General features: G+C 34.6%; 1 protein-coding gene across 3 annotated transcripts in view; it reads right to left on the bottom strand.

The window, feature by feature from the left end:
* Positions 1-24,141, bottom strand: part of LOC139985554 (monocarboxylate transporter 10) — a 299,453-nt gene extending 275,312 nt beyond the window's left edge. The window contains exons 1-2 of one of the 3 annotated variants that reach the window (XM_072000072.1): positions 23,902-24,141; positions 19,104-19,372 (exon numbers count right to left, since the gene is read on the bottom strand). The gene's annotated coding sequence lies outside the window, so the exon portion shown is untranslated. Of the gene's footprint in view, positions 1-19,103; positions 19,398-23,901 lie in introns of all 3 variants that reach the window. The other 2 variants (XM_072000073.1, XM_072000071.1) reach the window with 2 other exon arrangements.
* Positions 24,142-25,013: the final 872 nt, after the last annotated feature.

The raw sequence follows: 25,013 nt of genomic DNA, 5'->3' as shown, positions 1-25,013 counted from the left end.
TTCAGGTTTATTTCAGTTTCTATAAAAGTGGCGATATTTACAAATAGAAGTGCGTGGTCTACATGAAACTGGTTTTCTTATTACGATCAAAAACAGACGTCTCTGTTCCATCGGTTCGGTATGACACGATAGAAACAAAAGAGAATGGTCCGTTTGGCGGTGAGAAAGTGAAGGTAAAATTCGCGAATATCGATTTACTTTGGCGACTAACCGAAGGAGAAGCGTAAGTCATTAAATTAATTCCGTCTAATTTCGTTAGCCCCGTTCCGTCGGTTTAACGGATTAATTCCTTGAGCTGCTTTAAAACGAATACCTTTAGGCGCCTGTAATTTGCGAATTAGAATTTGCCTTTGATCGCATGCCGCCAGGCGAATTGCCTCTATTACAATGAAAAGCCACCAAAGGATCGGTTGCACCGGAACTAGGAATTTCTCACTATTATGCGGCATATGTTTCTCACAATGTTTACCCAACTTTGTAAATATATTTTCCACTAGAACAAATTGTCGGTTTTCAGGAAATTTGTCCATTTCATCTTTCTCTTCGGACGCGAATAAAATAATTACCTCTCTTTAACGTCACAGAAACATTTTCTATTCACAATCTCTTCAGAATTTTGTCATTCACCAAACATGAAAATTAGAAAAACTACCCTTCTTTAACTTAATACTAAAAGAAATTCCACAATTTGTACAAAATATATCACATACATATTCAACGGGATAAACGTAAATATATATATTTCTCAATAAAAAATTGTCCACAATCTCTTCTTTCAATCAAACGTAGAAATTGAGAAAAATAGCCTTCTTTAGCTTAACTAAGAAACAAAGTTTCCAACCAATATTTCTATAGTTTTCCCAAGGAAACATAAAATATTTAACGATGTAAATATATATAATTATATTTCGACAAAAGTAAAAAATAAAATAAGAAATTATCCCGTTTTTATCCCTTCAACTTTCATCTCTACATTTAACGATTTAACCTTCGTATTGGAATATTTCTCAAATCTTATGCAGGTTTCAAACGCACGTTTCTTTCACTCGACTCATTCTGAAGTACAAAGCGAAAGAAAATACTCGTTCGAAGGCTATCAAGAGTGTAAAGAACACACGTTCCTGGCGTATAACGATTCTCGTATAGAGTAAACACGCGAAGCAAAGCCGCACGGGGGATGTTGGCTAGCCTTCGTGACTTTTAAAAAGCCGACAAGCCCTCAAGACGGCGCTTGTTGCCGCCGTTAAAGGTCGTCGAGCCAAGAAAATAGCCGCGATGTGACACGTTTCCTCGTCTTCTTTCCGCGCACGTGCTCGCGCGAAGTTGTGTACAACGTAGTTAATTTTTTAACGACACCACCGTCGTGACGTGTTTTGAATAAGAAATAATTTTTTCCACGAGTTGATAGAGTATTCTACAAGATTTCTTTATACTTTCTACGTTTATCCTGACTTGGTTTAGACGAGAAACAACCTTATGGGAGAATTAAGGGAGTGGAAGATTTTGTTTATAATTTTTTTCAAATGCTTGTGTGTTTTAAAAAATAAGTTTCTAAGAGGGTTCAAGGGGCAACAAGTTTTCTTTATAATTTTTTACGTTTATCCTGACTTGGTTTAGACGAGAAACAACCTTATGGGAGAATTAAGGGAGTGGAAGATTTTGTTTATAATTTTTTTCAAATGCTTGTGTGTTTTAAAAAATAAGTTTCTAAGAGGGTTCAAGGGGCAACAAGTATTCTTTATAATTTTTTACGTTTATCCTGACTTGGTTTAGACGAGAAACAACCTTATGGGAGAATTAAGGGAGTGGAAGATTTTGTTTATAATTTTTTTCAAATGCTCGTGTGTTTTAAGTAAGAAATAAGTTTCTGAGAGAGTTCACGGGGCAACAAGTTTTCTTTATAATTTTTTACGTTTATCCTGACTTGGTTTAGACGAGAAACAACCTTATGGAAGAATTAAGGGAGTGGAAGATTTTGTTTATAATTTTTTTCAAATGCTCATATGTTTTAAGTAAGAAATAAGTTTCTGAGAGGGTTCACGGGGCAACAAGTTTTCTTTATAATTTTTTACGTTTATCCTGACTTGGTTTAGACGAGAAACAACCTTATGGGAGAATTAAGGGAGTGGAAGATTTTGTTTATAATTTTTTTCAAATGCTTGTGTGTTTTAAAAAATAAGTTTCTAAGAGGGTTCAAGGGGCAACAAGTTTTCTTTATAATTTTTTACGTTTATCCTGATGTATCTTAGATAAGGGATAATCTTATGAAAGAATTGAAGAGAAGAATTTTCTTCGTAAATTTTTACATCTGTTTTGATGCGTTTTTTAAATAAATATTCTTAACACTAACCTTTCCAGGCCCGGTCAAGTGACTTCGAAATTTTAATTAAAATTGTACATTCGTTGTTATTTATTTTGTTCGTCTAACTTCATGTACATTCTTATATTATTCGATTAATCAATTTCTCAATTTTCCTTAATATAAAGATTTACATAAAATTAGACGAACAAAATAAATAACAACAAATGTAAAATTTGTAATGAAATTTTGAAACCGTTCGTTTGACCAGACCTGGTAAAATTAATGTTAAGAAAGTAATATTTTTACAAGAGTTGAAGGGTTAATAAATCGATTAAAATCAGACAACATATGTACAATGCTTTTAAAATGGAAACCAACTTCTTTTTACGAAGCTTTTACGAAGAACATTTCGAAAACTATGATACAATCAGAAAAAGCAGATATCATATGATCGATTAAATGATCCATTTAACACAGAATCATTACTTTTCTATTAATCCAATAAAATTCATAGAATTTTTTAGATTCAATTAACATTCTTGTTTCTTTCGATCTATCGTGAATCTATTAACCGTGAACAGTGGAATATTTTGAATATGATAAATGATTAATTTAATAATAATACGTAACGGAAGATCGAGTGGATTCTTTGTGGATTCTCGAGCGTTGAAAAAGCGAATGCTTCGATCGATTCACAGGACGAACGACTCTCTTGGAAAAATTAGCTGTCCTCGATGAATAAAAGAAAACGCGGAATAATGAAGGTATTTGCAATTCACCTCGCCTAGTTTCTTAAAAGGGAGAGAGACTTAACTGTGAGATGAACGACGTTGCAAGTCAGTTTCCACGAGCTGGACTTCGCGTCTCACTGCTAGAGTAAATGAAACGTGGAATGGAAAAATGGAACAGTGAAATCATTTCTATTAAATGACTATTGCTTAGAAACCTAGCATTGAATTGAAAAATTCTGCAGCTTTTCTAAATTTTCATCAGAAATCTATCGTATTCCGGTATTTTTATCGACGTGTTTGGTTTAAAAATTGTACGTCACGACTCTAGAACTTTTTAGTATTTTTACAATATTATGTACATATATATATATAATCTACCAATTTATTCCTTGTAAATGAAAAACCAACATTTTTAATTCTAAGAGCTACAATAAAACTGTAGTTTAATATTACTGTATGTATACTATGTATACTGTATGTACTATATATTACTGTAATGTATTAATATTAATAGATTTCTTAATATGAAAAATATAATTATTAATTCCTATATATATAGGAATTTTTATTAGAAATTAATAATTATATTTTTCATATTAAGAAATCTATGTAATATTAAACTACAGTTTTATTGTAGCTCTTAGAATTAAAAATGTTGGTTCTTCATTTACAAGGAATAAATTGGTAGATTATATAGTAGAGAAAATATTATTTCGTGTGTACATGTTATCTTGCTTAAATTTTGCGAATAAAATGATTTCTGCCGTAAATTCTCGTAGGTAAGTTCTCGTTCTACACTTGTTGCTAGCCCCCAAAGCAATTACCTTTCACTGCACGTCAAATCGAAAACAGAAGCCAAATACCATTTCGAAAAAATATCAAATAAATCACTCGAATTCACCGATTGTTCGACATTCGTCACTTTTTATACAATATCAAAGATGAAAGCACCATTTTTCCACTCTATACTCTCTGTATCAATTTATCTTCCCTTTCATATTCTTTCGCTTCCAACCATTTTATGATTTTTACTATTTCGCTTATTTCTAATTTCTTTCATACTGCAAACTTTTATCTTCTTCTTCTTCTTTTCTCTGTCTTTTTACACTATGATTGTTCTAAATTAGTCATCGGGTTAAAAATCATCGGTTCTTTGCAATCGAGAGTGATAAAATTAAATGAAGAAACAACACAAATATTTTTAGTAAGCTATGCTGATAGTTTTTATTTCAATATTACTATCGTTGTGTCTACCATACACAGATGCAACAAATATTTTTCAACAAATGGTCAGATCAGTAATACGCGATGATATACTCAGTGTATTATTATATTGGTTTGGCAACTAAGTGATTGCGGATTTTGTCAATACCACCCAATGACAAAATCCGCAACCACTTAGTTGCCAACCCAATATTTATACAGTAACGAATAATTTTCATATTATGTGGAATAATTTTAATAATTTCAGATTATGTTTGCAGGTTCTATAACTTTGCACATACGTTCTTTACATGGAATACTGTCAAAATATTTTTCATAATTTCTAATTTCTATTTCTAACTTCCAGGTTTTCAAAATGCTGTTCAACTATGTTGCAATACGGTTGTGCTATTACGCGAAATACATACAATGTTGAAGCGTTGATTAGCTTTGAATCTCGAATGTTGGCTTAGAATTTAGAAGGTGTTGTAATTGGAAAAGTTCGAAAGGCTTGGTGATCCGGAGTGCAAGCGAAGTTCTAACAACAAGTAGGACGTTCTATTCGGAAGTTTACACAATCGTAGTGAGATTGATAGCATAGAAACACAGAAATACACTCTCCTACGCTTCCAGCATTTAATTACGGATTAGCCTTTCTTTGACGCGATATTGTCGCACGATAACGGACTTGAAAATTCTGAAGATCTGAGAATCAGAAAACTCGAAAATGTAATATCGTGATACTAATTTTTTTCAGATGATTAATAATAATAAAATAAGATAAAGTTTATGGACCAAGAAATTTTCGGCATTGTGAATAATTTATATAACATTGTGAAAAAGAATGCGTAAATGCAGTGTAGTATTTAGCAAAGAATAAATGTTACGGTGCAATGTATTTCAAGCTGTTACAGCTTCCAGGGAAAAATATATAAAATTCGTGACAGTTAACTTGTTAGCGCAGCGTTGGCTTTTAGTAGATTAATATTTATTTATCCATGAAAATAAAAATAGAAAAAGAAAAACAAACATGAAAAGTGCTCGATGGGTAAAGTGCTAAAATCGACGCTCACAGACAACGCGTTTCGATCGCAATTTCAACAGAAGGCAGACTCGTTCGTTGGTAAAACACGTGTCTCCTTTAACTTCCGTTTATTTTAGGTAATTTTCGGTCGGATGCAATTCATTTGTTCGCGTAGAATCCGGAAGCTCCTCGATTTTCTATGAAAACAATTCAATAATACAACAAAGCTTGCGTTTGTATTAAAAACAAATATGATATTGTTTCATATTTCTTTAAACCACCAATTTTTTCACCCACATTTCACGTCGTGAAAAAATCAACTAGAAAAAGCCATATGTTTATTTATAACTTCGTTCCGATTGTAAAAACCAACGATACATCTTTCACCACGCGACAATCCTAATTAAAAGAAGTAACTTTTGCGTTAAAATATTTTTTCTAACTCTTGCAGTTTCCCAGTTAAAACACAAGATCGAAAAATATCCGAATTTTCAAGAATCGATCTTATCCCCCTTAAAGTGAATTTCGACAAAAAGAAAAATTACGTTATACTACATATTATATGCTCCACGTATTCCCAAAGCTTCATAATTTTCTCCATTTCCTTAGTTTTCTTAGATCTTAAGTTATCCAAAGTCACGCGTGTGAACACAGCGTCGAACAACTCGAAACTATTTCTGATCGTTCAACCAGAAGTAGCACGTTCGTCTATCTTTGGTCGAGCAATGTGATCGTTTCTGATGGTCCTGTAGTTAATCGTGCAAACGTTAGAAAATTAGTTGACAAAATTAACAGCGACAGCAAGACTACGAGCAAGACTAAATTTCTAGATATACGTGTATCAGTTACATGAATGTTTGTGGAACATTGCAAGCGATCCGTGTGAATAATTTTTTTAAATGTAAATAATCTAACGAATAATCGTAAAATAACAACAAGAAGAAAACAGCGATTGAGGAGATAGCGTAGAAATTAAATTTTCACGAATTAACACTTTGACTACACGTTGGTCATATGTGACCGACTACAGTTTCTCCTGTGACGCTACGGTGGTCATTGGTGACCAGAACGCTTGATCTTCTTACAATTGTAAAAATTGAATGAAAATTGACAGTTGGGGCATTTTGAATATAACCGATAAATAGAAGATACTTTGAAATAAAAAGTGCCCCACTGAACAATTAAACATTTTTATTAGAACATCAATAAAAAAAAAAATGAGAACAAATCTTGCATCTAACAGTGCACTATGTTTGCATCTATATCTTTGAGGGTTAATTTACGAATATTATTATAAACACAGCTTAGGAAATAATCGTAAATGCTGCTTTATAATCATATAATTGAAGTTAGAAGTGTGAACATACCTTACTATTATATATAGAATGAGCAAATACCGTTTACTAATATCTTCTACACGTTTCAACAATATATTCTGCACGTTTTGCTTACGACGAAATAACGAATGCGAATGGTTTGTTGAAATAAACGAAACCTTGTTGTAATATATCGCTATCAACTGCTACCAAGGTGCCACGGTGGTCACCCATGACCACCAATAAGATAAATGGTCCATTGGGGAAGAATGTTGTCTCACATCATCAATTTATTATTATTTTGCCATTATATGCTTTGAATAATAAAAATACTCCCGTGGCGTCCTGAGCGAAACATGTGATTTCTGTGTGGCAGTCAAAGTGTTAACAATTGCAACTATGAAAGAAAGAAGTCGCTCCATACGAAATTTAACATCAGAACTACCACACCAATCAAATTGACTGGTTTTACAATTTTATTTTCAAATTTCTACTTCATCTTATATTTTTTTCCGCGATGATGTAATGACTTTCGCAACGATAACTAAAAGAGTAATATAATGAATTTTATTTTGCTTTTTACGTATTCAATCTGAAAATAATTTTGTGTCAAGGCTACTTATACTAATACCAGTCGAAATGTAAAAGGATCCTGCAAATTTATCGAACCCCAATTAACCAGTTTCTTCATTTTCTACAACTTCCCACACGTTTTTAAAATTTTTACTGCGTATCATTCAATATGATGATATCAGTTATCAGGAAAATTCCGGATCGATCGCTGGATCGCTAAATGCTAACACTAGAAATACCACAGCAGTCAAAACGACTGGTTCTACAATTTTATAAATGTGTCAACCCTCGTTTAGGGATCATGGTGGATTAATAATACCAAAAATGTACTACATAACATTGAATTCCTTCTGTAAGAAAGTAATAAATCAATAAATATAAAAATATTCTATTATTACGTATTTTTTAAGGACCAATCACTTTGACTGCTTTTGGTAGAAATAGCTTCGTGTTAACTATCGGTAGTTCTAGTGTTAACGCAATTACCGTACGCGTACAACCTCTTTACGCACTGTACTAATTCATGATTAAACAACAAAATGTCGAACAACGATGTGGTAGCATAAACCTTTTAATTGAACGAGTTAAGGTCGATCTACTTAGTCGGCCGACCAAAAGTTGCCTAATGTAAACGGGACTTTATTCATACTGCAAACCATTTGAACGGATGAACAAAGGACAATCGCGAAGTTCCTGCGAAAACAGAACGGATCGTTTGCACTGCAATCGAGGCGAAATAAAGAGGTAGCTGGAAATAATCGGGAACGAGGAGAAACGGAGTGTTCGAAGATCGATTGGACTTTTCCCATTATAACGTCGTCACCTCGTTCCATTGTTTCCAGCGGTTGCTTTGTTTGCGCAACGAATGTGGATGCTCGCGAATCATTCTAATATTAACCCTTTCTCTTGTAAAAATTGCAATTTACTTTATATCGTTGTTTATGTTTACGGTAAATTGATAGATCGTATCAGGAATATTTTATTTATTTTTTGAACTTTACTATTATCTTTTTTCTTCTTATCGATTAAAATTAGCTTCTCTTTTACCTCGAATGTTTTTACTTCTTATTTCTTAGACAAAGTCTTATTAAAGAGTCGATAAAAGAATGGATCAATGAGAGAGTTTCATAATGGAATGATTATAATGCATCGTGCAACGAAACAATTTCAATTACGTACCTTTATATCTACGGTAACGAGCAAAAGAAAGTTTCAAGAGGTAAAACAGGGGAAATAACACTGTAATTGTACAAAACTGAATTATGATTGACAAGAGAAACAATCGTACAATATAATTGTGATATAATTGCCCTGTAAGAGACAATTGTTTGGAACAGAAGAAACGTTTAATACAAATTCCACGTATGCTGATCCACGCAAGTATCAGTTTTAAACTTGCTTTTTTCCGATACTATATATGGCACATCGTGTGCAAAATTCTAATTAAAAAAAAAAAAAAAAAAGGATATTAATTGTCACCGTAATTTAATCGTAAAATTTCTCCGTCCTTACTAAAATATTTGAAATATACGATCATCTATCTCGCTAAATTATCAGAGAATGCAAATAAATCTAAACAAATGAAATCCAAGAGAGGAGATGCTGCAGCAGAATGAAAGAAAAAGAAAAGTGGAGAATCGTAGAGAAGGGCGTGTATATATTTCACAAACGAGGGAATGAATTATCGAAATTCCTGATGCAGCTAGCGGATGCTCGAGGAATACGGAGGGAAATTGAAAGGGGGTAGTAAGTTTCCCTGGCCGATGAAAATATCGAGAGAGAAGCTATCGAGAAAGTCGTCTTCCTTCGCGCCTCGAATAAATACGCTGTAATCCAGCCGATAAACGAGGCAGTGCAGCGGAAAGATTACCCTTCACCGTGAAGCTTCTCGTTGATATACGTGTGTCACACGTGGTGTTACGTGATCCAAGGAATCTTCCTCGATCGTTGCCTGTTATCAATCAGTTGATGGCGAAATCCGAGCAACAATTTCTTATTGATCATTCGTAAAATTGAAAGTAATTTCAGGGCTGGCGTGAGCTTTTGTGGGGTCTGAATACACATTCAAATCCTACACTTAAATTTTACAACGAGGAATTATTTATTTACAAATGCTGTTACATATTATATATTTTTTCTAAGCAGTTTTTTAAACAAATCCAAGTAATATTTTTTCGCATCCATAATTCGCTTTCAAGGGGCAAGAAATTCAATGATAGTACAAAATCTGTAATATACGACTTTTGCAAAAAAACTGTTGATGTATTGTATTTTCTCTAAAAAGTACATTTCTCTGAAAGCGTTTGCATTTTTCTTTTTTTTTTTTTCAATCTAAAGTAGTTTCCAGGATATGAGGACTTTATGGATTTACACTGAACTTTGATTATACTTGCCACTCCTTTAAACTGAATCATCGCTACTAAAAATGTCTTGAATCCGTTAATGGTATCATCATTCTGTAAAAAGTTAATCAAAATCGGTGTTTTTTAATTGGTTAATTTTCGTAGACCACAGGGCCTCTCAAAACGCGGGGCCGGGCTCTGCGTAATTTAGAGGCTGCGAGACAAATGATTCGAAATAACCGACGATGAAAGTATATGTTTGGAAGCTTGGAATCATCGTGGATATATATTCGATCATTACATTGAAATTTCGAGAATTTTTCGTCTGAAATCGTAGAAACTTTTGATAGGAAAATTACTACTCTGTGATAATGGAAATACTGTGTACTTTATATGTGAAAATTAAATACGATCGTAGAAAAATTAGAGAAATTAGATTAGGATTAAATTGGAAATGAGATCGTGATGTTCGTGATATCGTGTGATCAAAAGTCTATCCAGCTAAAGTAGATTAATTCTAGTAAATTATACGTGGTAATTATATACAGTACGGTATAGTAAATTATATTGCAGTAGGATAAGAGCGACGTTATGCATTTTATAAAATACGAGAATCAGAGGAAAGTAGTTTAGAATCGTGTTACGTTCGAAAATCGTTCAATCGGAAATCTATTAAAGTAAAGGAAATTATATTACTGTGTGTTAATAGGATCGTAACGTGTTCTATAGCGTTCGAAAATTAGAGGATAAATTTGTTAAAAAATTGTGTTATTTAGGGGAATTATTTCGTCGGAAGTGTATCGAAATCTATACGAAATTACTATTCACTCCTTAATACGTAGATTACTATAGACTGCGATCGAATTTACATATAAAGCCACGTCTCACCTTTTCAATCTCTCCTCGAAATACTAATATCTGATTCGCTATCAATCGTAATTTAACATCAGAACTACCACACCAATCAAATTGACTGGTTTTACAATTTTATTTTCAACTTCCTACTTTATCTTATATTTTTTTCCACAATGATGTAATGACTTTCGCAACGATAACTAAAAGAATGATATAATGAATTTTATTTTGTTTTTTATGTATTCAAACTGAAAATAATTTTGTGTCAAGGCTACTTATACCAATACCAGTCGAAATGTAAAAGGATCCTGCAATCTGTTTATCGAACCTCAATTAACCAGTTTCCTCGTTTTGTACAACTTCCCACATGTTTTTAAAATTTTTATTGCGTATCATTCAATATGATGATATCAGTTATCAGGAAAATTCTGGATCGATCGCTGGATCGCTAGATGCTAACATTAGAAATATCACAGCAATCAAAACGACTGATTCTACAGTTTTATAAATTTGTCAAGCCTCGATTAGGGATCATGGTCCCAGATGGATTAATAATACCAAAATGTACTACATAACATGGAATTGCTTCTGTAAGAAAGTAATAAATCAATAAATATAAAAATATTCTATTATTACGTATTTTTTAAGGACTAATCATTTTGACTGCTTTTGGTAGAAATAGCTTCGTGTTAACTACCGTTAGTTCTAATGTTAATATAATATACGTGTTACTTTGGAGGTATTTTTAACGTGTAACGTCAACCGCAACGAAATAAAGAAGAAAACGCACCGCGGGGAATAAAAGATACGCGGTAAACTCGAAAATAGGGCGGAATACGTGTTTCCTTCTTTCTTTTCTGTTTCTTTTTTTTCTTCTTCTTCTTCTTCTCCAGCACTCGTAGAATATTCGATATTTAATATCCTTAATGCGTTCGAGCAACACGTCCGTCGCGTCGCGTTTCAGAAATATCTTTAGAAAGTAGAACGAATTTGGCAAACTCCCCAAGGACGCGAAGGAAAACCGGTTACGCATTTCACGCAATGACAGTCTTCTGACATGCGGAAGCCAGCCTCCACAGAATATTTCTGGCGTATCTACTTATCGCCTAATAAGTTTTATAAAAACGCCAAACAAGACGAATTTAAATATTACAACGTGATATCAAGATTTATCAGCAAAATAAATATTCATCAGTCACATCCTTTACGTATTCGTTGTTGCTGACACGTACAGTGGCTCGCAAAAGTATTCCAACATTCACCATAGACATTTTTTTATAAACGTATCACGTGAATTACACAGAACTTCTTAACATTTCGATAGTAATGAGGCACAATTATCGTAGTTATAATAATAAAATTTGCAACCAATCGGGAAATGTATTTAGAAGTTGCAAGACACTTATTGCAAACGTATAACTAGCGAAAACTTAGACTTAAAATAAATATTAGTAAGTGTTAAAATAAAGTTAAAATAAAGTGCAAAGCTTATGCATCCAATAAATATCTTGTAACTTGCGTATATACATTTTCAAATTCGTTGGAAATTTTACCAACATAATCGCGATAGCGGTGCCTCGTTACAATGTTAACGAAGTTTCAAACGTTTTGTACAACATAAAGAGTTGCTAACTATAAAAGTTTTTGAATACCTTCGTGAATTACTGTACATTGTGTCTCTTGGAGATTTTAACACTTTATTACTTAAAACTCAGTTAATGGAATTTAATAGTATCATCGTTCGAGGTGATAAGGTATTACGCAACTTAGTAAATTTCTTTAATATTTCATGTCCTATGAGCTTTGAATTTTTGCTAATAAATTTTGTCAAACTGATGACATTTCTAACGACGATTTTATTTTAACTGTAAGGAGTGGAAATTTTACAAATTTCGTAAATATTGTATGATTTCTAGTGATTTACATATTTATTACTGTAGTGATTCTATTTTGTAGCACGTAATGCGGAATGTTGTCGACATGATCTTATCGACAACAACGCATCATTAAGCTCCAATTACGACGTATTAACGACAAGCATTATTACCGAATTATGCAGACAGACATTAATATGTTTATGTTCGTGTTAATCGAATGGAATGTATCGCTCCAATACGTGGGCTTTTAAACAAATGTGAAGGTCTGAACGGACTCGAATTTCTTCGACGAATTTTGAGTCGTGAGGAGTTGTTCTAAGCCTCGCGCATTAAATCATATAAATATTTCATGTGTAATAGATCTGTCCATTTTTATATACAAATATTAAAAATATATATTTATATTTGTATAAATTAAAAATTTTTTAATATAGAAAGCTTGGCACGTTGATCACGAGAAACACCGAGAAACGAAATAGAATAAAACTCTGTTGCTTTCAACTTTAAATCTGTCAGCGTTTCAAGCGATAAAAGATTTATGCAATAAAAGTTTCCTAAGAGACTCTAGTCCCTTTGATAACGGAAAAGGAAACGCGATAACTTTTCTTCCTATGTCATTGCAGCGGTTAAAAAATGTATTTTCACAAAGTGAAGACTCCCTTTCCTCGCGAATTACATCGTGAAAATCAATCAACTATTCTGATCTATCAGCGTTAAGAAATTTATGGAACCACAATAACGTTTAAAAGTTGACATAAGTAAAGGAACATCTTTATTAAGTAGGAAAACAACTGAATCATACTTGGCTTGTTCAAAGAAACAGATGCCGTTGAAACAATTAGAAGAGTCGTTTACGCGTGAAAGTAGCTTAACTCTTTTATCGAGCTGTCTTGATTATCGTACTCTAGAGAGTCGGTAAAAAACTAGGATAAAACAGGAAGGATAAAATAGACAAAGGAACGCGGTTTGTTTATCAGAATTTTATCGCGACCGCCGTACTGTGCTCTTCAAAGTCTCCAACAATGAAACTCCACGTCTTCTCGTAAGGCCGACCAACTCTTCCAACTAGTTGCTTCAATTTTGTTTGTTAGAGACACGTTTTAAAAACCAAAAGGCGACTATCACGAAGGGGAAAATAAAATTCCTTCGGTTTGCCTTACTAACAAACGGAGTATAAATAAAGATTTATATTAAATACGGAATACTATTATCCCAAAATCGCTACTGCACGAAACTAAGCAATTCATCGAGTGTTAGAAACCTTAAGAGAATAAACAAGATGTGAAAATATATGCTATATATAGAACATAAACAGATTCGCTAAAAATTCCAAGAAAAACCCAGGTGAAATGCCGACTATTATTCGAAAATCTAATTCATCGAGTCTTACGAGTTTAAGAATATAAAAGAAAAATCTTTAACAATTCTCCGAGTGAATAAAGAGACCGGATAAGATATACATTATCTCACGAAAATTTCCTGACGAAATTTTACCATTAAAATTCCTAAACAATCACACCCTTACATAAAACGAACTTATTAAGCGTCGAAACACCAGAGAAACATTCCTCGAATCATCAAAAAGGCCAGAAGAAAAGGCCAGATATCATTAGTTGCCAACCCTATACTTGATTTATTATTATTATTAGTATATTACTTGATTCATTGAGTGTCCTCTGCGAGTCAAGGAAAAACCAATAAATGAAGAAAGAGATTTTTCGAAAAAGAAAAGAATATTCATAAATAAGTATAATATTAAATCATATAAAAATAGAATATTAGAGATTAAAGATATTAAGATATATTAAGATATATAATTTCTCCGAAATTTCGTAACAAAACCTCCACCGTGCTTGAGTGTGGCGTAAAAATTAGGAAATCTAATTTCCTAGCTGGCAAACCCCAACGGCTGCAACAAGGGGTGAGTGGTGTCAAGGTGCACTAGAGACACTGTGCCAACTTTTCGTACCTACGAAACGCCAGGGGTGGAATAGGGTGCGGCTGGGCTTGCGGAATCGTCGAAGCGAGGGGAAAGGGGTGAGTAGAAAGTGCATAGAGTGGGAAAAAATAAAGAGGGAGGAATGGACGCGAGAGCGAGTGGTGCTCGAGGCACGCAACACCACGCGAATCCACGCAACCCAGTTTCGCTAATGACCCCGGCCACACGCGGTCTATTGTTTTATCGGTGGGAACCATCGCTTGGAAAAAGTTTCTGCTTCGCTGGGATGATCTATTGTCGAGTTTCCGGCCTGTTCTGCTCGTATTTACAATAAATGTTTGCTTTGCGATTTTCTGTTAATGACGTTTGTCTCGACACTATCGCCAAAAGGGCGATGTAATTAACGCAAAGTGAAAGATTGGAACTCGAGGAGAAACGGTTCTGTTTTGCCGTCGAGAGATTTGTCAGATTTTGGAGCTGGAGGAAATTTTAAAGAATCACATTAAAAAGGAAAAAAGAAAAGAAACTTTTGTTTGTTAATGTCGTAATCCGTTGATGCATCTCTTAATGTTGTGTTTCCATCTAAGTGTTCGTTTGCGATTTTCTACTAATTACGATTGTGATTTGTTTCAAATTTAGCAACAGATTCAAGGTGGGGTAATTAACGTAATGAAAAGGATGGAAACTCGGAGGAAAGCAGGTTCTGTTCTACGTTAGTTTGTCGGGTGTTTTCTTAGATTTTGTAACTGGCCGCTTGTAATTCTAAAGGATTTGAAAATTTCTACCACGTACACTATGAAATTTCTGCGATTTTTGTCCCGGTTTAATTTGCTTTATGATGTTTCTTAATGACGTTCATCGGGAATTCTATTAGATTTAAACTGAGAAATAACGAATCCAAGAGATTGTAAAGAATTAAAATTTAAAAAAACCTGCTACCTGCTGTCGAGCTTCCACGTAAGCGTTTGTTTTGCGGTTTTTTTACTAATGATGATTGCCGTTTGTTTAGAATAAGTTTGAACCTATCACCGGATTTAAGATAGGACAATTAATGTAAAGCGAAGATTTGAAACTCGAGAAAAAAGTGTTGCGCGTATCTGCTCGCTGTTTGTTAAATTTTTCTAGCCAATCTTGTGCTTCGTAACTTGAAAATTTCTGTTTCATTTGCAAGATAATCCGTGACGTTTCTGTAATTTTATGGTTTTATACAGGTTTACAATTTTTTTGTTGTTTACGATTTGACACGTAACCTTGGTTGCTTATAAAAAAGTGTAATTATAAAATCATGACGTTCTTGTTGTCATTTTCTTATTTCCCGTACCTTTTCGTTAATACCATTTTGGCCAGTTTATCATACGCAATATTTTGTGCAACAGTTACATCCCGTTGTTTTCCATCTGTTTGAATTCGCGAAAACATTTTAAGGGATATTTGTTTTTCCCAAACGTAAATTCACCGTCGAAAAAAGAAGGATGATAATCCAATCGATAGATTCGATAAACGACACCGATAACAGGTTACCGAAGTATCGTTATCAATCCGTCATCGAAGATCTTGTTATGATAACGAATCACCACAAAACAAACGAAGTGTGTTGCTTCTCAGAATATCTTCTCTAATCCAATTAAACTACGTGCAAGCGAATGTCAAACACCGCGAATAACAAGAATATCAAATGCGTATCAAACAAACAAACGCTAGAAAACAAAAATTGAAATCGATAAACGAATCACGCGGATCAATCTGCAACTCGCAAATTGTTTGTCAATGTTTAATTAAAATACACGCTATCAATTGAGAATATCAACGCGATGATATTGCTTGTTCCGTGTCACTGGACATTAAGCTCCTATTTTTGTTACAAATACATCAAATAAACGAAAGAAAACAATGCAAAAAAAAAGAAAAATTGACGAGCAGACGAGGGACACGATTGTATCGATCTTGCATCGAAATATGTTCACGGTTCGTTCCATATTAATCGATATTTCCTTCTGTCTTCTCCTGCCTCTTTTATTTTTGCAATAACGACCGAAGCTTTTCTGCTTCTTTTATTATCTATTTTTTATGTATTTTTTCTGCTCGTTGGAATACGCTTGGGCGAAAGGATTTCGCGAAAGATAGCGAGGCAGAAATCGGAAACAAAGCCAATATTAAAGCCACGAGCACTTTTAAGTCTTCGTATTACAACAGCGAACCGCTATACAACACGAAGACGTAAAAGGTACACGTGCTTTAATATCCGGCGAGCCTCCGTGCTCTTTTTCTCCCTCCCCTGCCACCCTCTGGGAAATTTTGTCCCCTTTACCCCGTGGGTTTCTTCCCTTCGAAAAGTCGCGCGCCCCACCTGACAAAATTAATTTACTCTGCCGACGTTTATTGTGGCTTATGGGTCATTCCTCATGCATGGCACACGCATGATAGAAGTGCGTCTTTTTTAATATTTGGTATATAGCAATTTTCTTTATAATTCATCTTTAACTTTTATCTATAATTTTTAACTTTAATCAGACATTTTGTTTTATTTTGTCCTTACTTGAAATATTTGATATTTATAGTAAATTTTAATAAAAGTATACATCAACAGCTATGAGCATTTGGAAAGCTACTTGTTATATTCATTGAGAAACTCTGACAAGTTTCACTTCGCTCGATTACTTGAAACATTTGATATTTGTAGTAAATTTTAATAAAAGTCAATAATTATGAGCTATTGATAACTATGAGCTAATATACATCAATAGCTATGAGCATCTGGAAAGCTACTTGTTATGTTTATTGAGAAACTCTGACAAGTTTCACTTTGCTCGATTACTTGAGATATTTGATATTTGTGGTAAATTTTAATAAAAGTCAATAGTTATGAGCTATTGATAGCTATGAGCTAATATACATCAATAGCTATGAGCATCTGGAAAGCTACTTGTTATGTTTATTGAGAAACTCTGACAAGTTTCACTTCGCTCAATTACTTGAAATATTTGATATTTGTGGTAAATTTTAATAAAAGTCAATAGTTATGAGCTATTGATAACTATGAGCTAATATACATCAATAGCTATGAGCATCTGGAAAGCTACTTGTTATATTCATTGAGAAACTCTGACAAGTTTCACTTCGCTCAATTACTTGAAATATTTGATATTTGTGGTAAATTTTAATAAAAGTCAATAGTTATGAGCTATTGATAGCTATGAGCTAATATACATCAATAGCTATGAGCATCTGGAAAGCTACTTGTTATGTTTATTGAGAAACTCTAACAAGTTTCACTTTGCTCGATGTTCGTGAACCATGAATGAGTCATAGAAAAGATTATTTCGTTAAAACGCAGGTACTTTTGTTGAGTACGGTATTAGAGAATATCTATGGCATAATATCGTTCGTTAATGCACAATTAATGTGCAGTTAAATGTATTTAACGGATCTAATGCGCGTGTGTTACATAGTGATTCATTGGCGATCCACTTAACGCGATGCAATGGTTACACTTGCAACGTGAAATAAATGAAATTTCACCTCCATCGTGTATGTAATATAAAAGTTGTCGTTTTAAGTATTGAAATTTTTTCATTCAGTCTTGAACGTTTAGGTTTGTTCCTCGTGAAAGCATTATTGATAACGCAACGTTATTAGCTGGGACTTTATTTATACTTATTGGACCCTATACTACGCTTGCTTAGGCCGCTACCTGGACTATTTATAATGATAGGATATTTCGCTTGGAATAATTAAGAGCCTTTTAAAATAAAACATTCGATAGTTTGAAAATCGTTCAGACGCTACAAGGAAAAGATTTCTCTCGTGAGAAAAATTATAAGAAAAGACTCTTGTTACATGCAGAGTAGAAGTAAATTAAAACTGAAAATATCGTAATATCGTCGTAGAAAGGTTAACAAGAAATAGAAAATATTAACAAGTCCTTTACCAAGGGCTAATACCTAGAACAAAGTAACAAACTAATTTACAGCAATTTTCCATCTCAAAGAACCTTTCATCAATCAAAAAGTCAAAGGTTATATGTCTCGTTATTACCGATACGAGCTACATCCACCGACTTCAATAATATCGAATAACGTGCAAGTGGAAAGCAAACAGACCAAATAAATATTATCCACCTCTCTTCCTCTATCATAATATTTCCTTCGTTCAATATTTTTATTCTATAATTGCTCAGCGAGACGATTTTAAACCTTCGTCCATCCAATATTGCCTTCGAGACGGTACAATTTAATCGTTTAGTTTGGAAGCACACTATACATGCAACGTCTACTTTCTATTTTTATCAGGAAACGGTCTACTTCTCAAGATTAAACTTAAATTAACGATAAATCGTAAATTGTCACGTTTATCGAAGAGTATACATTTGCAATGTCTCAAATTGTATTAGGAAAAAGACATCATTAAGTTTTGAGGGAATTTATTTAATTTACGTTTCAGCTAGTTATTACTTTAATTGTATTTTATTTATTATACTAGCTTTTTAATATTCTAATGTTTTAACGTAAAAATAATGTGGGATAATATTTTCTAGGTTTATCTTATTGTTTAGGGTAATTTATTATTTTATGGAGGATATTTTTCTAGACAAAAGTGATTCGTACTGTTTAGTTTATTTTCTAGTATACGAGTACTGTCCTTCGTGGAAATATTCTCTGTAGAGACGATTAATTCATATCATTACATAAATATTTGTCCACGACAATTTATGTTATCTGTAGCCCTCCTCGTTAACATCATGATAATTGGCTGCTAATTTTCAGTATAATTGTCGTATATTCCGAGGCAACAAATATTCCACAGTTGATGTTTATTGAAATCGACAAAAATTCAATAAATACTGAGAATTAACTAAATACATAATCAGTAACACTGAAAACTTACTAAAAAAAAATTGCCAAATAATAATACAAATCAATTAAACTTAATTAAAATACCAACCTTGTACTGCTCCGAAGTAGCGATCATTTCCGAAAAAGAATCCTGTCGACGTTGTGCGATCTCCTTGAACGACGCGTCCAGTCTCGATGAATAGAACTTGTTCGAATGCTTTCACGTTGCTAAAACGGCAACACGATTTCCAGTTCAATCGAAATCAACTCGTCCATCTTGGCGCATGATCGCTGAACCATCAATTTAATCATGTTTGCTCGACGCACGTTTAAACGACACGACACGGTGTTTCACACTTCTGCCGGAAACTGGATACACTGGGGAAAATCCGGCGATCGAGATCTTTCAAGTGGTAGACACGATTAATGCAGCGGAACAAATATTTGTTTTTTTTATGAAATCATATTATAAAGCAATTTTGAAAATATTATAAAACGATATTGAAAATTGGTTTTCATGGAGAAGCGCAGTTGGTAGCGGAATCGTAAGGATTAGAATTGATTGCTGCGAGGTTTGCGATGACCTTAATTTTCATGTTAGATAGATCGATAATTTCAAGTCAACTTATGGTAAAAATTTCTATTAGGTAGGAATAATCTCTTTTCTCATTTTCTGATAGTGTTTAATTTCGAATCACGAAATTCCCGATATTAGATTGATTAATAATTGAAGATCAAACGGAAAAAGTAAAAGGAAACATTTGTCTTCTCTTCTGCTAACACTTAGCTTTAACTTCGAATCAGAACGTTTCTTAGTTTATGTAAGAAAGAATTTGTAATAACAATTACAAATTATCGCTTATATCGGGTGCTTGATTAGGACAAAAATTTTTGTTTGTTTGGAATCGACAGATTTTCTCTCGTAGGTAACATTAGAATTAGCAAGTTTGCGAAAATTAGGAACTTGAGACGTTTGTTCTTGCAATGATTGTTAAAGAGATGCAGATATTTTTGAGAAATATAACGATGACTTTTATTACGACAGAAACGTTTATCTTCATTGTGCTATTTCAACTGTAATTATTTATTCGACGTCTATGTATTTGACTACACAATACATATTGCTAACGAAGAATCATCCAACTGTAGAAAAATGTTCCCATCTTCTCCTACAACGATCTTCCTACAACGAACAGAAATTAAAAAATCTGCAACAATTCCCACAGCTATAATTCCGAAAATTTCCATAATTAACTACGTTATAAACGAGCAACAGATAATGAACGACGTGCTAATTATGACGTATATTATACAAAATATATTATACAAAAAACAAATTGTATCTCGAAATTCAGATACGTCACAAGTTCAACCGAATACGTCTAGTTCGACATTTCCAACATTTTTTATTCTCATAATATACGTAAATTACGTAATCGTAAAAATTCTGTGGCACATCAAAAATATTTGATTCGAAACAGGAGATTCATACCGCACGGCTATTGTTGTTCTAGCTGTTGTCATTTTTCGATTTGACAATCTAAGATGAACGAGGTCGGCGCTTCTGCATCGCGTGTTTTTAAAAATCCTCGCGGCACGCTGATTGAAAATCGCCGATGCAAACCAAAAGCTTGCAACAATTTCCAAAAATTACCAACGATACGAACAACGAATGGTAATTTACAAAACGACAGAGAAACCAAAACAGCACGAAATTCAAATGCGTCACCGAGACCAACTGCGGACCTGGTTCTCCGTGGCGTCTTTTTACGAATTTCTGGTCGTACGGTTGGCGACGGTAGAATGACGTAGAGGGCCTTGAATTCCCGGAAGACGGCGCATTTCTCAAAGAAAGGCATTACCCTCGGTGGAAGCTGTTCCACAGCGAGAAGAAAAGGGGAAAAAATGTGGCGATGGAGGGAATAAATTCAAGAGAACAAAGCCTGGCGTTTCGCATGCGTTCGAAGCCCTGACCTTGACCTGGCTGCTCGTTCGCCGAAGAATTCCCCGGCTCATTTCTCCGCTCAATCGTTAATGCCCGCCGATTAATTCACGATGCTTCCTTTTCTCTTTGCGCGCGATTCATTCCCGTGAGACACCGCGTTTGTCTGACACTGAGTGTCAATGTCCTTAATTAGAGTTAATCGGAATCTGAAGAAACTTGTGAACAGGTTGAAACGAGCGAGCCTTGACCAGCGACGAGTTTTATCCCACGAGTCAATTTTCTACACAGCTGGAATGGTCGATAGATAAAAAGAGAAACAGAGAGGAAAGACAAGCAACGAAGAAATCCCTGGAGAAAGTAAGGCTGAAAGGCAACCTTCGTCGGTTTATCTACCCACGCAGCTAGGTCCCTGTTGCGAGAGGTTAAGTTCGTGAGCACAGGTGGTTGTGCAACCCGCAATGCTGGCTAACATCGAACAACGAACGTAGAATTTCCTTATTCTACGATAAAACCAGTTAAAATTATCACTATCGGATTTTTTGTAATATTAACTTTTATTGGAACAAACTTATGATTAGATACATATACGTACTTATTTATTTCCGACTAATTGTAATTCTACTTAACCATTATGTGGTTCAGTGTAGATATATTTGAGTGTACACATACATACAGTATTTGCAGGAAATAGGAAATTGAAGGTCGACAGGTTGTGCCGTTAAGTCGATGCAGGAATGTTAATGGAATATTACAACAGAATTTGTAATTTAAATTTGAATATAATTTCAATAATTTGAAAAGTACCAGTGTTGCTCGTAAATTCAATTAATTATTTTATGAGAAGTTTCGTTCCTATACCTGATACGGAACTTACGAATATATTTCTCGCACTTTGAAGAATTATAAACGCGCAGTGATTTGCAAAATTTCATTTTCAGAGATAATTGGAAACCAAATTAAGTGAAATATGGTAAGTAAGAATTCTTGCTACTTATATATCCGCCAATCTATACCGTATGTAGATAGTTATAATTAGCCTTGTGTGATTCTATATCGAGTTAAGCTCTATACCGTATTATATAATGAATTTTATTTTGTTTTTTATGTATTCATACTGAAAATAATTTTGTGTCAAGGCTACTTATACCAATACCAGTCAAAATGTAAAAGGATCCTGCAATCTGTTTATCGAACCTCAATTAACTAGTTTCCTCGTTTTGTACAACTTCCCACACGTTTTTAAAATTTCTACTGCGTATCATTCAATATGATGATATCAGTTATCAGGAAAACTCCGGATCGATCGCTAGATCGCTAGATGCTAACACTAGAAATACCACAGCAGTCAAAACGACTGATTCTACAGTTTTATAAATTTGTCAAGCCTTGTTTAGGGATCATGGTCCCAGATGGATTAATAATACCAATATGTACTACATAACATGGAATTGCTTCTGTAAGAAAGTAATAAATCAATAAATATAAAAATATTCTATTATTACGTATTTTTTAAGGACTAATCATTTTGACTGCTTTTGGTAGAAATAGCTTCGTGTTAACTATCGGTAGTTCTAGTGTTAATAACTGCAAGATCTTGCTGCTTGTAATACTGAAGAGGGAACGGTAAATTCTGTTCTGTTATGCTCTCTAACGTCGGTGATCGAGGATAAACGTAAGTGGCTCGTCGTATTTCTTCAGAGAAGAATAGTAAATGACAAACATCAAACTCCATCGCTCTACGTTCAGCGAAGGAAGCCCGAGCTATCGAGATTAAGGGATTATATGTAGCCTACTGTCACACATTGCAGAAGAATATTAAAAGTTGAATGGCAAGCTGCATCGCGTCACGTAACACCATTATACCGAAAGAAATTATCGAGCATCAGCATTTGTGATATCTCGTTATAGAAGACCACTAAGCAACGCCGACGTTTATTATTCAACGTAAAGTAAATCTATCAAAAATATGGAAGAATGTTAAACAAGGAACGCGAAATTTTATTTTGCAGCGTAATACAGAAAGAAAGAGATCGGAAATATGAAATAAGAAATTCAAAGTCATCCATTTAAAAGATTATTTGCAATTTTTATTGGCATTTTAATGTCATCTCTTTTAAAAGCGACTAAACAATAGCAATTTTTCTTGCACCGTTATTCCACATAACATAGTAAGAAATTTCAACCTATGAAAAATAATTAATCCTTGGAATTGTACTATTATCCGTTGGAAAAGAAACTTGAGAGACGAACGACGAATTTCGTAATTTCGTGCAACACCAGGAAAGCATCCTAGTCAAGCGTCATCTACTACAAAACTATCGTAGATATCAAATTGCAATCTTTATTATTCCAAATAAAACAATTTATCAAAAATATTTCGTCGTAGGGAGCCTAGCGTCGTTCGTTAGAAAAGATTCTTGAACAAAACGGCGAATTTCATAATTCCATGTAACACCAGAATAGTCATAAAAAGTGACTAATTATATGCATTGTAACATTGCCTGCTACAAAGGAATCTCGAACAAAGAACGGCGAAATTTATCTACCTCGTGCGTTACCCTCAACGAAGAATCTCAAGCAGCGAACGTCAAACTCATCGTCCCGTACAACCTCAAAAAAACGTCTAATGCATCGAAAATAACTAATTACAGACGCCCTGGTATCACCCATAACGAAAGAATGCCAAAGAAAAAGCACGAAAATTCATTTATCCCTTTGCGTTACCCTTGGTAAAGAAACTCGTCCCACGCATCCCCCTGAAAAACATCCGATCTGCTAAAAAATATCTAATTACAAGCATCACCCGCTTCGGAAGAACCAAAGAAAAAAGACCTTAGACTCCGAACTTCGTGTACCCCACGCGACACAAATTATTTAACCGAGAGAACCTGAAGCTGTCTAGCACAGGTGGTTGCGGGCACCCAAGTGTCACCCAAGTACCACGGCAAACCAGAATACCAACTTGGATTGACCACTGCTCTTTTTTCCATTCGAATGAAATATTTTCGATAGAGGAGAAACTTTCGATCAAATTGCTGAAATCGGAGACACCAACCGGATGCGCACTGGTCGCGATCACATCGATGGCGTACGTCGCGAGTCGCGAGCCGTTGGATCGACGCGATCTGCCGACGATCTCATGGTGTACAGCGCGAGATAGCTCTTCCTGCAGAGAGGAGCTCGATCGACTGGCCTGGGCGAAAGCCGTCGCGCGACTGAAACCGCTCTCTGCCCACAGCATCCCTGTCCTTTCCACCCCTTCGTTCGTCGACGTGTCCCGCTCTTTCAGCCTCTTCCAGCGTGCACGCGCGATTCCCTCTTATTTCACCGACAACACCCTCTCTCGGTCAACCCCCTCCCCATCTCTCTCTTTGTTGGACGTATTCAATGCTGCGTGGGATTACGCGGGGGTGGATTCGAAGGAAAAGTACGCAGAGGTGACGCTCTGATCGTGGCTTTGAATCCGCGCGTGGGTGGCTTTCGAGGGAAATAATTAAGAGAAACGTATCGCGATGCGGTTTTTCAAGATCGTCGGCTAGACTGTGTAGGAACGCTATTTTTGCGATGGTTTTAAGATTACTGGGAATTGATTTCGTGATTCTTCGAGTTGCGTGGTCTTGATGGCTCAGCAACGTTTCAGGGAAGAATGTGGCAGGGGGTTAGGTTCTTGGAATTTGGAGAAATGGGAGATTTTTCGAAGTTTCTTTCTGGGCGATTCGAAGATTAGTAGGGAATCTTTTTTTGTTCTTTTAATTAGTGCGTTGATGGCGTCAAGGAAGCAAGGTAATGGAGGAATTGATTTTTCAGCTTCTTTCGGGTTGATTTCGAAATCAGTGGCAATGGATTTCTTGACTTTCTACTTCTTGTGGTATCGATTGATGGAAGAATGTGGCAGGTAAGTTAGACCTTTGGAATTAGCAGTCGAACGTGGATGATTTTTTATTTAGAGCTTCTTTGGGAGTGGGTTTTTCAGATTTTAGTAACACTTTCTAATTCTCGTGGTATGATTAAGGGGACGATTGATGAAAGAATGTGGCAGGTGAGTTAGACTTTTGCAATTAGCAGTCGAACGTG

This window comes from Bombus fervidus, chromosome 3 (assembly GCF_041682495.2).
Source record: "Bombus fervidus isolate BK054 chromosome 3, iyBomFerv1, whole genome shotgun sequence".
Taxonomy (NCBI): domain Eukaryota; kingdom Metazoa; phylum Arthropoda; class Insecta; order Hymenoptera; family Apidae; genus Bombus; species Bombus fervidus.
The sequence above is the reverse complement of the archived record's forward strand: the minus strand, read 5'-3'. Positions and strand labels throughout refer to the sequence as shown.